Source organism: Euprymna scolopes, chromosome 12, assembly GCF_053919585.1.
Source record: "Euprymna scolopes isolate OS-2025 chromosome 12, ASM5391958v1, whole genome shotgun sequence".
Taxonomy (NCBI): Eukaryota; Metazoa; Mollusca; class Cephalopoda; order Sepiida; family Sepiolidae; genus Euprymna; species Euprymna scolopes.
In genome coordinates this window covers 39,896,506-39,912,208 of record NC_136493.1, presented here as the reverse complement: position 1 = coordinate 39,912,208, position 15,703 = coordinate 39,896,506, and positions in this window count along the sequence as shown.

Sequence of the window (15,703 nt, the reverse complement as noted above, 5' to 3'; positions counted from 1 at the left end):
CGTATTTGTCGAATGTGTGAAAAGTTCTTTTCCAAACCTAACACCATTGCGTGTTTTTAAAATTAAAGTGTTAAAGATTTCCGGTTTTTTTTTTTAGTATTTTATGCCTTCTATAATAGAACTTCTTCCTGAAATAAAACCTGTGTATGCTACCCATCGAGAAACCGGGATTGCATTTCTAATTGCGTTTAACCGTTAGTATTTCGGTTTCTACAGTGGGTAGAAATGCTTAGGGGAGATGCAGAATGTTTTCTCATAAACTAGCTAATAGAGCAGTGAAAATTAAAGATTTAGACTAATAGGGCTAGGACGACAGCATATTCTTTTCATTGTTCGGATTTGGAGTGTATCCGTTGATATCATATGCTTCTATATGGTGATGTTTTCGGCTGATTAATGTCTGTATTGGATATATACTCGAGTTAAAACAATACTGTCATAACCCTACTGGTAAACGACGGTGTTATTGATATAGACATGCACTTAATGTGTATTTAATTTAATGTTAATTTTAAATGTATCTTATCCATGAAAATCGCTCCAGATATGACACGAAGCCACCTGTGTGTAAGGAGCTAAAATAAGGCGTTTATAGAAAACTGGCTAACGATAAATGTTAGATATATCCAGATTCGAAAAAATGCAATGCTTCTTTTGCCAGAAATATCGTTCATTATTCCATGAGCGATGGTGAGTAAAGGAGAAAATAATGATTACGTAATTCGTCAATGTATTAAGTTACAATTGTCAGTGAAGTTTGACTAATTTAAGCAATTGAAGCTTTGCTTTTTACGTAGTCAGAAAATTGTCTTGTTTCTCAAGACTGTAATTACCTTTACTTTATTAAATTGTAATTAACTTTACACAATTTAATTAAAATGTCTCCCGCTTATTCTGAACAAATTGTGAAAATGCTTAAAACAACCCTAAATTTAGGCCTTGTTCGACTCAGTTTTTTATGAATAAAAATTGGTTACCTTCAACTCGTATCTTCTAGTCTAAAAATTTCTATCCAGCACAATAAAATTATCTCACTAGATGTTTTACGGTTATTTTTCTATCAATTTAAATTTGTGGAAGCATTTACCTGTTTTTGTTTTCCATTAAAAGTATTACATTATATAGACAAGCGGAGCGTATAAATACATTTTTCGAACCACTGTAAATGTCATTTTATCGTTTCGGTCAAGTTATGCTCCGACCTTCAGATATAATTCGGCAAACATATGAAGGTTTCTGTCGAGCCTGTTAAATATTTTAATTCGTACAGATTTCTTTTTGAAATTCTATAGTGGCGAGTTACAAAACTAAAAAGTGACTTGAGTGCCAATCGGCTAGACTCGAGAACCAAAACATTTAGCGCTCCAATCGCGTTCCCTACCATTTGAGCTAATCCGAGAGAACAGAATTTGTCAGATAAAATTGTTCCGTTACCGAATGTTAAATATAATTTATTTATCCAAGCGAAGTTAGATGAATGTTTTTATAACTAAGGACATTCATTTTATTCCTGCGATAATTGTTTCCAGGCTATCATTTTTGTGACGGGACAATGATTCAATTTTGAATTCTTTTATTAATCAATCGTGAAAAAATGTTCTGTATTAGCACTATTTTACCTTTTATGGATTCTTTGATTACCTTTTTGAATTCTTGAGGCTTATTCGTATTACTTGAATTCTTCAAACTACGGCTCTTATCTTCAGTATCATTTACACAACGTTTCGGTCGATGTAACCTCCGTCATTTATTCACGAGTATTATGCCGAACTTATGGCTATCTGCCGAACTCGAATCTGTAAGAACTGACGCAATGGTTAAAGTACTTGATAAAAGTCCATTGAAAATAACCATCTCTTGAATGTTGACGGTTCAATTCTTAGTGCGAGCGATTAAAAATACAATTGTGAATTATTTAGGACTTCTATCCATCAGCACTGAGGATACAAGAATATGCTACCCATGGGAAATAGATAACAGATGCCGCGCAGATTCCAGAGTTCGACAGAAACATTTGAGTTTGATAAATTATATCTGAAGACCGTAGGTTAACTCGACAAAAACGTTAAAATGATATTCCCTGGTTCGAAGAATCCTAATGATCAATACTGTAATTTTGAATAAGTTTTCAGTATCCAAGAAGATTGTAGTACTTGCGTTATCAATCCAGTTTCAGCGAGCACTTCCGAGATTGCAAAACGTTAATAAATTTCACCAAATGTACGAATGTCTTTTAAATTTCACCTGAAATTAACCATAACATACCCCTTTTTTTTTTTTTTTTTTTTTTTTTTTTTTTTTTTTTGCAAAGTCAGTTTAGTTCGGTTTGTATACTGGAAACATTAATTCGGCTTCCACTGTTTGTAGTTAAAACTGCTTACGTCACGACAACTTTCTGGGTCCTTTTTCTAAAAAGCATAGTTTCTCTTTAAAACGTCTTCAAGGGATTTATAGATTAAGCCTTACATCTATTAGTACTGTTCAATTCTATTATCCTATTTTCAGTAATTTACAAATCTATATTTTGAGGAACTGATTTAAATCTGCCTCTTAAAAAAATCAGTTAATTTGATTGTAGAATTTCAACGTAAATTCTATTTGTACTTATGCAAAAAGCGTACAATCTTTTTAATCCTGCCACTAAACTTTAAAATTTAAAACTAAGAATAAAATCTTTATGTTAGAACAATCAGATTAGGCTATCTGAAGATACTATTTTACATACTAAAAAGGCACCAAACATCTGCTATTCTTTCGTTTTACTTTGGAACAAGGCCGATAGCCATTAGTCGCGTGCTCTCGTGTAATGAATGAATGCGTGAATGCAGGATTGACATGAAATGCTTAAAGAAACTAAAATGACCGAAAATGCGCTGAAATGACTTAAATAAATCAAAAGTAAATGACTTAGAATGACTTTAATGAAATTAAGAATGACTTGAATGCTTAAAAAATAACTGGAATACTTCAGAAACTTGAATGATCTGGAGAATGACTTGAATGGCTTTGCGACTGACTGGTTGTAAAGTGGGTTATCATTTTACATTAAATTAATACAGAAAAGTGATCCCCCACTTTGTATTACACAAAGATAAGTACAGCATGTAGTAAAAACAAATACATTTTGTCTTGGCCAAGAAAATCTTACGAAGCTAAGAACAGCATCTATTAACAGACCTTTGATCTTAACCAAAAAGGCCAAGCACAAAAGTGTTACCGACCGACGGAGTTACTTATAGAGTCGCTTGTACGCGACTAAAAATTAAATCAAAGGAAAACAGCGATTTTATTAATAAATGAAACGCAACACCATCAATGAATATTCAAAACACACAAAATTGAAATCATACAATCCTTAAATAAAATAAGATTTTGTAGTAAATAACCTGAAAAGACTTGGTATGCTATCAATAACGAAAACCACCTAATATTTTTGCAGATATTTTATTATAGTAGCCATGATTATTAAATAAACTCTGAAACGTAGAGTAGGTTTCCTGGCTTTACTATGTGATCCACCTTTTTAAACGCCTGTAGAATACACACTACAAAAAGTTGGCACTTTTAATTGACAGCAAAATACATTGTATCGGTCTAGAACGATTTTTGTGTTTCTGACAAAATATTAATTGTATCTGTTCTGATAGTATACATAACTTTGTTAAAACGCTAAAAGGTTTTGAATTTTAGAAATTGCATTATTCTGGGCGACTTGTGCTATATTAGAAAATCGTCAATGTTTCTTTTGTATTTGATTTCATATTAATAGCACTCTCCAGTAAAAATCATGACGCAGTAACGTCAAGTATAAAGTTCTATGGTAACGGAGCCGCGATATTGACTATTAAGAGTGATGGTAATTTTGTTTAAATTTCCAAAATAATTAGAGAATTCATAATACTGGTCCGAAAGTGTTTTATTTATTTTTTTTATTTTTTTTTTTTTTCCGAAAGATAATTTTTTTTTTATTTAACACGAGCAGATGGAGTATTAAACATGTGCAGACATAGTATTTTTTTGTCGGGGAAATAGTGTGACGTTTTACAATTGTAAAGTGTAATTCCTAGGGATGTGACAACAGAATATTCTTTTCGTTTTGACTCTCGAGTATATATCCAACACAGACACAGTTAATTAACTGAGAACCACACCTCTCTATATAAAAGCGTATATCAAAGAATACAAATTTGAGTCAAAAGAATGAAAAGAATATGCTGTTGTCCTAGTCCTATAAATTACTAATTCACACGTAACTTTATTACGTTGAAAATATAACTGTTTTCAAATTTCTTTAACTTTTTTTTACCATTTTTCTTGATAATTCAGCAAGAAATGTAGGGTTATGTATTTTTTAGCTCTATTTTTATGAGTCTGAAATAAATCTTGGATCAAAAATGAGTTTGGAGCTTTAAACCCTGTTAAACAGGAATATTTCTAAGATCTTTTTATAATATTTGCAGGAATATTTCTAAAAGTTTCTTGAATAAAAGCGGTGCCAATGCAGAGTGGTCCGCGCTATTTTTTAAAATCGTATTTCCACGTTTAAAGTTCTTATTTTTTTTATTCAATTGTAAGATTAAAGTACAGAATAGGTACAAAACACCCTCCCCATTTTAAGAATGCCTTTTTTAAATGTTATTTTAGCACGGATTACTCTCTGCATGAGTGCCATAAAATCTTTCAGTGTGTGTGTGTGTGTGTGTGTGTGTATATATATATATATATATATATATATATATATATATATATATATATATATATATATATATATATATATCTCGATCTTTAGTTATCGAGATATATATATATATATATATATATATATATATATATATCTCGATCTTTAGTTATCGAGATTCAATAAACATGGAAAACATTTAGTCTCGACCGTAGGGGTTTTAACTTGTGTATATTTTCCCTTCATATGCCATTAAAACATTTATTTTGTATAAAAGCGTGGTTCATGTTTACTTTGGGGACAATTTTGTTTGTATAATCTTTTTTTCTGAATGTAATGTGTATATTCAAAAGTATGTCAAACATATTTCTATAACACACGTACATTAAACATGTTATATGTTCCAAGATACTTTTAAATTTTTTGTGTCAACTTTTATAACATAAAATTCGGTCCTCATCAATCAACTTAATTTAAAAAATACAGAAAAAATATATGATGAATGCAATGAACGATGGTGTCATATTCTAAAAGTTACGTAAAAAAGTCAAGTATTATTTAACTAAGAAAATCCAATTACGAATTTAGCGAAACAAGTTCTGTTTTAAGAAAAAAAATCCTGATAGGGGAATAGCCTTGTCGGTCCTGGAATTTTAACATTCTTTTTAAAAATGGAGGCTTCCCTCTCCTTCGTCAATTATTCTGATTTATGAATTAAAGAAAAACGTGAGTAATTGACATGATTTTTGTATTATAATATATCGTTGTTCGTTACGAGTACGTACATCAAACTATTTTCATTATTTTTACATAAGTCAATCTGTTCATGAATCAATTTTTGGCATTTATACAGAATACGAGCCGTGCTTGAATAATAACCTTATTTGAAACGCAACTTTATCTAAATTATCTAACAGATTATTCAATAAGTTTCACTTAAAAATAAATATTTAGTGACTGTAAATTTCCTTTGTAATTTCATGTATTCATCAAAAACATATTTATCAGTTGGTTTTAATTTGTTTAATTATTGCGTATAATGCTTAAATTCATGATTTATTTTTAGCAGTATTTGATTGTATTTTGTTTCAAATATGCACAATTTTATATGCTTATTTTTGCTTCAAATTTAGATTGAATAAACTTCAGTCTCAATATAAATAGAATAGTGTTTTTGTATTATTTTAAATGCAACTTTTATAGGAAATAATATACGAATTTCAGTTTTATATAGCCATGAACACAAACTTTTTTTTTTTTTTTTTTTTTTTTTTTTTTCGTGGCAGCAACTTTTTTTTTTCCTTTTGGAATTAAATCTTTTTTTATTTTCTAATATTGAACAAGAGCAGTTTCAGGATTTATCCTTTTTTTTTGTTGTTTTCAGTGCAAGTTTATATTTTCTTGATGTAATTTTTTTCTCTTTGTGCTAGTGTAAAAAGCTCTAAATTATTATCGAGAGCTTGACTATTCGACATTGCTAGGACCGCATCCGTGATATTTTATTTTAGTGATTTTAGAGCTGATATTTCGAAGGATAGATATGGGGGGTATAATATAAGCATTTATCCAATGTTATTTGAACAGTGTTTACGTAATATATGAAAGACAATTATATTAAACGTAAGAGTAAATGGCTATTAAATGCACGCAAGATCGAGGTAACTCTGTGAATAACAACAAACGCTGACTGGAACGTTGAGTGAATTTCTGCCTTTCCACCTACTCTGGCTATATATTCGTCTAACGCATTTGCAGCTATCGAGGAATGTGGAGTGCAGTGGTTACAAGTATAAACATGAAATAAAACAGACGAACACAAAATCTGACACATGTCGCAAACATTAGTTGCACCGTGTGTGTGTGTGTGTGTGTGTGTGTGTGTGTGTGAAACACTATCGACCCTCTCCACGTTTAGGTTCTACGAAGGTCAAGTTCCTCAAATGTCAGCTCCCTTGATCTAGTGCAAGTATATTTGTTCATCTGTCAACTTGGGATTGTCATCAACGCAAAACTATCGTCAACGGTCGCAAACCAAATATTGTCTTCAACTGCCGCAAAACTCAACGCCACGGCGAAAACTTCCCACAAACTCTGTCCTGTATTTAGTGAACTACATCTAGATAAACAAACCATATAAAGTTTTATTCGTGTAACTTGGTGAACAACTTCCTCACCATTTTTCTGCGGATAAACTTGTTTTCGGTTTTATATATTTTGATATTTTGTTTTACTCCCTTACTCAAGGGATGAGGAAGGTAACGTCAAGTGTATCAGACGAGACGATCCCCTCGTTTGTGCCTACCAGGATACTAAATCTGAGTTTGATAAGACAATGTTCATATTTCCCTCAATAATATTTAAGCTATGGCAGACTTTTTGTTGTTTTTGGGAAATTTGTTTCCATACAACTTTTACATTTTCGGATCAGAAGCGTATCCGAAGCCAGGTTATATAATAATAGTACAGCACGTTTTATCTCCGTGTAAGTTTCTCGCTATTCTAAAAGTTGCGCTTTCCTTAGTTAACTCAACTACTAAATCTTTATAGCTATACAGAAAAAAAACATTTTAGCTTAATCAATTGTACGATTGCAATAGCTGCGATTTTAAATAATTCATGTATGATTAACTGGTGTCATTGATGCTGAATAGTCTGTCCTATTTTAAGGGTATTGATCGAATGTACAAATGTATCCTGTATTTTATTGGAACCAGATTTTCCTTTTCTCTGTAACCTTTCTCCCATGGGCGTGATGTTGATAGTTACGAAATACTATCATTACATCCGTTCTTCATAATTGTCTGATTTCCTCTCTGATTCTTTTGTTTTAGCACGTTTTACTTGTTTTTGTAGTTTCCGCTAGGATGCTGCTGTGATGCACTTTTATTATACCTTCATTCACAAAAGTGTTTCTTTCAACTCTTGCATGCCTGTGGAACTTTTTCTGTTGACTGCATTCATCCCAAAATAAAGAAGACTGGTGAAGACTAAGACCAATAGACATCTTATTTCTTTGAAATCTTTTTTTTTGTTTTGTTTTTTTCCTTGCATCAAGTGGTATGACACTTTTACTAAAGTGATTTTTTACAAAAATGCCCGATTATTTAATGTTACTATTAATCTCCTCGGTCAATTAACATATATATATATATATATATATATATATATATATATATATATATATATATATATGTTTCATATGAATGAAAGAAATAACTTTTACATGACCTTGCCTGGTTAAGATTGTCAATATTAAAATGCGCTATTCGTATTATGTTGGTTTTTATCAGACTACTGTACTCATCTTCAGTGTCCTGTTTGTAACATTTCGGTCGATGAAATCTCCTTGCGAACCCGTGGTGGTTAAAGTACTTGGAAAACATTGATTGTAAAAGTGCCCTTCTCTTGAGTTTAAGTGTCAATTCTCAGTGTGGCCAACCGGAAAATAAAATTACAAATTACGTAAGACCTCTATCCAGTCAAAGTAAATAATGTTCTGTTCGACTCCCTGTCCGGATTGGCAAGTTCAATAGAAACGGTCAAAAGTTCAATAAGAGGAACCGGTGGGTTAATCAACTGAAACGTTTTAAAACTTAAACTAGAGATGCGAACACTAGTCCTCAAAGAATTCAGAAACGTAAAATGCGTTAGTTCCAATCTCTAAATTTCCTTTGCTTCTTCATAAACAGATTTTGTCCCAACTGAAAATACATAGTCTTATAATGATACTGTAAAAATAGGATTTTGAGTGAATACATCGATTTATATTCACATTATTCTATAATTTTTAAGGTTTTATTGAATTCGGCATCCTCTATAATAACAGGGTATTTAATATTATAAAAAAACCAATACCAATAGAAGTTATTTGGATTGTTGTCGGAACTTACGTTTTTGAAACACCATTAATCTACCATCTTTCTCTTTCTACACGTTTCAATGAAATTCATTCTGTGCCTCCTTTTTCTGTCTTAATGCTAAGACCCAACTGCTTTCTTTATTCAATCAATATCAAGGGGTTAGCAGCAACGCGAGATGAGATTCACTCTCTTTATCGTTGGTTTTGATTAACGTGTGCATCGGTAATCTCCAAGAATCGCGACCTTTGTTAGCTTCATTGAGCAGGACATTCCCATAAGATTGTCTTGCTCCGTCAGACACAGTCAACCTTTCTCTCATGGATAAGTCTTCCATTTGTCCTTAACGCGATGTTTTTTTACATATTTCTTCTAATATGTTGCATGCGGTGTTTTTTTGTTTTTTTTCACGCATGTTGGTACTTTAAACCTTTCACTAGCTAATACATAAGGTAATGCTTCTAAAAATAATACAAATTCTCTAAATAAAAATTACTTATAAAATTAACATGCATATTCTAAGTATTCAATAATATATATATATATATATATATATATATATATATATATATATATATAGCAATTATTCTTACTAGCAGGCCGCCCAGCATGGTTCGATCATAAAATGCGCTTAAATATAATAGTTTAATTAATGCAGATTTCCAATTTATTATATTGGACCAAATATATCGTAATATTTTTAACAAGTTAAAAAGAATGCGCCACCGCCGAGAATCGAAACCCAAATGTTTAGCTTACGATTTATTTTTTTCTTTTGACGTTAATGCCTGAGCTATGAAAACATGTTTGCTGCAAGGGTAAAAATTTAAATATGACCCGATAGCTATTACGTTACGCATACATATTTGTAATGCCGTCGTTCGATCTTCACCTGACAAATTCCATTTTTTTTTAATTTTCACACTTTGCATCGATTTCCCCCGGCTAAAACACAAAGTATAAATCATATAGAATATCGGCATGAATATAATTACAAGCAATAGTTCATTAAAGATGATCATCCCCTGAGAAAACCGAAATTCACTAATAGGGAATTAAGTGAATGTTTACAAGAATATGCAAATTAGCTAGATCTTTTTCAGATGAATGAATTTCCATGATTCATCGGTCCTGGATATGACTTTAAAATATATCCGATGGTGAGGCCCCAATTTGCTGCCTTTAATTGCCATTGCTTCCAGGTCCACTCTGATCCGGAGTAGTTGGGTCCCGACTATGGGTTAGATAGAAATTTTAAAAAATACATTCTATTAAAAAATTGTTCTACAAAATCTGATCAGATTCCACTTGACCCTGTCGGCAGGGCATCAGAATATGCCGATTACCCCCCCCCCCTGCAGAGAGTAGAAGTCCCTCAATGAGGCTACCTGTTGGCCGTATGTGGCGACCCCTAATCCCTTTAGGACGGGATCCTGGTGGTTGAGAAACTTGGAGGTCAGGTCTTAGTACCCCCACTTCCCAACACACCACTTTGGCCCTTACTGGGCTAGACGGCTTGTCGAAAGGGCCCGATCCGCTCAATCGGCTGGTCACGTCAAGCCCCACCATATATTGCCCACCCCATAAACCTATCATTAACACAATATGCCTATCCCTTCCGCACAAATAACATCTACTTCCTTATATATGGTGGAAAACGGTGGCTGAGGTTCAATCGATGAAGTGAAATATCTATAACATGGCTGTAACCCCTTTAAATTACTCAGAGTAACATCAAAGGAAAACAAGTGATAATGAATGATATCATGTAAATCGAGTATATCATCTTTGTATCCTTGTTGAGCCTGGGCGAATGGGTTCCCACCCCATGCACTTCCCATATAGGGGTCCAAGTAGGTAGGGATGATGAAAAACCAATCTAATTTGATCATGGCTTTTATTAACCCCCAAAGAAGCTTTTCAGATGTTTCCGACATTTCAAGTTCAGAGGACGAACAGAAATGCTCAATCAACGAAAACTCCATATTTTAGTAATGGAAACACTTGCAAATATGAAATAAAATTTCACCTTTTACAATGGAAAATATTTTCTCTCAAAAAATAAAACCCAAAATGATAAAAAGACTACAAAATAACACCATACTCGAATTGAAACAAAAAAACACAAGCTAAATAAATTCTCAAATGGCTAACCTTTAACAATATAAAAATTAAAACTTAATCCCCACGCATACCTAAACTCCTCAAAAGGAGTCATTAAATGCAATGAACTAGCAAATCCCAAAGTGTTACAGAAGTAAAAAGAATAAGCATAAAACGAAATAGAGAAACTATATTGACAAATACATATATACTCTCCTTTGACTCCACAAATTCCCCAAGTGAGATTAAAATTGGATACCTAAAAGTAAACGTTGAAAAATACATCCCGAATCATCTAAGGTGCTACATTTGTCAACAATTTGGACATCACCAATCCAAATGCACCAAATCACCAATCTGTGTAAGATGTGGTGAAAACTCAAAACATAGTGACTGCAAAAAAGACCTCAAATGCTCAAACTGTAGTGAAAACCATTCAGCTGACTTCAAAGGATGCAAAACATGGCTAACAGAAAAAGAAATAACAAAGTACACAAAAATATAACCTTCTTGGAAGCCAGGAAAATTATGAACGCAAGATGCTCAGAAGTAACCAAGAATGCTAAAATAAACACAAATACAAAGTTGTCAAAGCTATACAAAAAATCATCCAGAAATAAAAACTGAAGAACTATCTCAATTGATAAAAGAGACGAAAGACCTAATGAAAGAAATTAAAACACTAATCATGAACTCTGGAAATAATCAGTCTACAAAAGAGGGTATAACAAAAAACAGAACCAACAAACCAAAAAGTTCAAATTAAATCAAACAAACAAGAAAAAAAACTTACCATATGAAAACAACCTTTATAAACAAACCAAATGAAACAACCCCATCATCAGCCAATAAAACGAGCACTAAAGAAAAAACAATTAACAAACCAATCGACCTCAAGAGGAGGAAACAAAATAGGAACACTGGAAGAGATGGAGGTAGAAGACAAAACATCCCCAGACAAATAAAATGACAGAACACAAAAAAAAACTCTATCATTCAATGGAACTGCCGAGGACTTAAGGCAAACATAAACGAATTACTATTGTTAATATCTAAACTACGACCTGCAATCATCTGCCTCCAGGAAACATTCCTAAAGGCACATCACTATAACAACAATACAACTTTATCACATATCGATTCTAGTTAGAAACGACATCCCTCAGAGCGAAATAACTTTAGACACCACATTACAAGTAATTGCTGTGAAACTACTTTACATAAAACCATAAATATTTGCCCCATATATATCCCACCACATGACCCCATAAATGAAACCGAAGTCAACAAAATAATAGAACTACTTCCTAAACCATGCATCCTAATAGGAGACTTCAACAGCGACAACCTCATATGAGGAAGCAATAAAATAGACGCAAAAGGTAAAAAACTAGAAAATATCAACAATAACAATCTATCCCTCATGAACCAAAACTCCAATACATACCTCCACCCTGTCTCAGGTATATACACGGCCATTGATTTGTCACTTTTCGACCCAACCACATTAATGGACTACAGTTGGCAAGTGTATGATGACTCATGTGGTGGCGATCACTTTCCCATCATACTTGAAAACTCAATCCCAATTGAAGATAACCTCCCCAGAGTGAAGCTAAACAAAGCTAATTGGGAGGAATATAAAACCCAATGCAATGCAAAACTAATAGACAAAGATGAACTGGAGAACTCTATGGAACACTTGACTGATACGTTGATGTCAATAGCTGGGGAATGTATACCCAAAGGCTCCAAATCCAAAAAATATAAAAGACCTTGGTTTAATGAAGATTGCCAAAAGGCGGTAAGATTACGTAAAACTGCACTGCGAAGATTTAAGTCGTCCCACTACCCACAATCTTGACCAATTCAAACAAAACCGAGCAAAAGCCCCTAGAACAATTAAGGAGGCCAAAAAAATGTCATGGAGAAACTATATCAGCAAACTGAATTCGTACACAAAAACAAAACAAATCTGGAATATGGTTAGAAAGATAGCTAGTAAAAATCAACCAACACTGCTAAAACACCTGTCAAAAATAATACAAAAATAACCAGTCAAAAAGATATAGCAAACGTACTCGCAAAAACCTTCTAAAAAAACTCCTCTAGCGAAAATTATAAACCACAATTCCAAAAAATCAAACTGGATGCTGAAAGGAAAAAACTAAACTTCATCACAGACAATGAATTAACCGATGCCATAAACAGTTCACACAACACAGCAACGGGGCCAGATGAGATCCACTACCAGTTCTTGAAACAACTACCTCAAAAATCCTTAATCTACCTCCGAAATATCTTCAACAACATTTGGATCAGGGGTGAACTCCCTGACATATGGAAACAAGCAACAGTGATTCCCATCCCAAAACCCGATAAAGTTAAGTCTGATTACAAAAGCTACCGACCCATAGCATTAACTGTTTGCATATGTAAAACATTCGAAAAATTAGTGAACAAAAAACTAAATTGGTACCTTGAATCAAATAGTCTGATGACAAACCTCCAAAGTGGGTTCCGAAATAAAAGAAGCACCATTGATAACCTGGTACGCTTAGAAACCTTTATCAGAGAGGGATTCATAAAAAAAAGGAACATACAACGACCATTTTATTCGATTTAGAAAAGGCCTACGATACGAGGTGGAGATACGGTATCATGAAAGACCTACACAATCTCGAACTAAAGGGAACACTATCTAAATTAATAAAATATTTTTTCTGACAGAAACTGTAAAATCCATGTGGGATCCACCCTTTTCTGACCTCGAAAATCAGGAGGAAGGGGTCCAACAAGGAAGCATACTATCAGTCACTTTATTTAATATAATGATTAACAATATTACCAAATGCCTAAGTCCTGGAACCGACTGCTCCCTATATGTGGATCACTTCGTGATCTGTTATAGACCAAAAAATGTCCAAACAATAGAGCGACAGTTGCAGCTGAACCTAAACAAAATAAACCGGTGGGCCACAGAAAATGGGCTTAAATTTTCCGAGTCAAAATGAAGTGCATGCACTTCTGTAATATTAAAAAAATGCACAATGATCCAACCCTCAAAATTGATGGCCAAAAATTGATATTACTGATCAATATAAATACCTAGGGATCATTTTTGACAAAAAAATTGAATTTTATTCCCCCATCTGAGATATTTAAAACAGAAATGCCACAAAGCACTACAATTATTAAGAGTTGTCGCCAACACAGACTGGGGAGCGCCCCTAAAACTATGCAGGACTCTAATTCGTTCAAAACTGGATTACGGCTGTTTCATTTATGGATCAGCAAGGGCTTCCTACATGAATATTCTTGACCCCATTCACCATGAGGGACTAAGACTAATCTTTGGAGCATATAGAACATCCCCCAAAGAAAGTATATATGCAGAAGCCCATGAAGCACCCTTAAAGCTCAGACAAGAAAAACTTGGCTTACAACACTACTTGAAACTAAAGTCTTGCCCAACAAACCCTGCTTATCAATGTAAGTTTGACCCCAAATATATAAACCTATTTAACAGAAACGAAAAAGCCATACAAATCTTAGGACTTCGAATGGAAACCAGTATAGAAGAATCTCAAATTCCACTAACAAATATCCACCATTCTATAATATTCGAAAATCCACCATGGACTATGAGACAAGATGTAATGCTCAACTTAAATGAAAATAAAAATTCAAAAACAAATCCACGATTCATATATAACAAAGTTGTATTTTATTTTTAAATAAATAGAAAAAAGTTTTTAATATAAATATCAATCCACACACAAAAAGAGAATTATAGGAGTATAGATATAAAAGGAATTATATATGATATATATTAATTTATGCAAGTTTCGTATTTATTATTATAAATCCAATTTTATATTGATTTTTGTATTGTGCCAAAAATGTATTACAAATTTCAAACGATTAAAAGATATTGATTTGTGTCATCAGCTAGAATTTAAACTAAAATATTTAGCACCCCCTCCTCGATATTCGCTACCATCTTAGCTAAGTCCACGGCCATATTAATCTTACAAATTAACCGTATGAAACGTGAAAATGCATATTTCATATGCATAGAGGAGTAATTAAAAGCGGCGTACGTCTGCTAAGCTCCGATTTTTCAATTTTTACCCCGAATCAGCTATTTTTGAAAACAAAATTGAATTTGTTCCACAGAAACTCCTATATATAATTTCAAGCCTTTAGGTCAAAAGTTGATAGATCGTTTCGCACACACACAATGTAAATTATATAATCATCACAATTAGCCCTGTCTAAAGCAACACAACTTTTGACATGCAGACGTCGCATATAAATTCAATATGGTCATACAAGCCAATATCTACACATATTATTAGTCGTTTTCATTCGTTATCATCAATGGAAAAATTACATTCCAAAATAAGTCATACTCACCGGTGGTTTACGATACTGACCCTCTAATTATTTTCTCCTCTTCTTCTCTTACTAGCTAACCGGGAACTTTTCTATATTTTTCACAATTTTGACACCGGCGACGTTCGTGTTTTCTTTTTATTCCAACACATTTAACATTGGTTTAAAATGCTTAAAATAAAGAACCTCCCTTCACAGTTTCTACTCAATTTCATTGGATTTTTGCATACATTTTAGAGAATAATGGAGTAAGGGAATTCCAAACGGTTAAAAATATCTATTACGAACTTAGCAAAATGCGTCATCGCGCAACAAGCAGTCGGATGATGTCATACAGGTATACAATTACTAGCAGGCCGACCGGCATTGCTTAGTACTAAATTACACTTAAATATGATATTTTAATTGGTGCAGATTTCGTATTTATTATTATATTATATTGGACCCAATATATAGTAATGAGTTAAAAAAGTTAACCTAACGTTCACAGGAAACAGGAGTAAGAATAATTACATTGATAGCATTGCCAGGACCGCTGCGAAAAAGGTAGGTTCTCTTTACCGTGCTAGAAAGCTACTAACGCCCGAAAGTATCCTGTACCTCTATAAGGCCACCATTCGCCCATGTATAGAGTATTGTTGCATTATTTGGGCTGGTGCATCTTCTG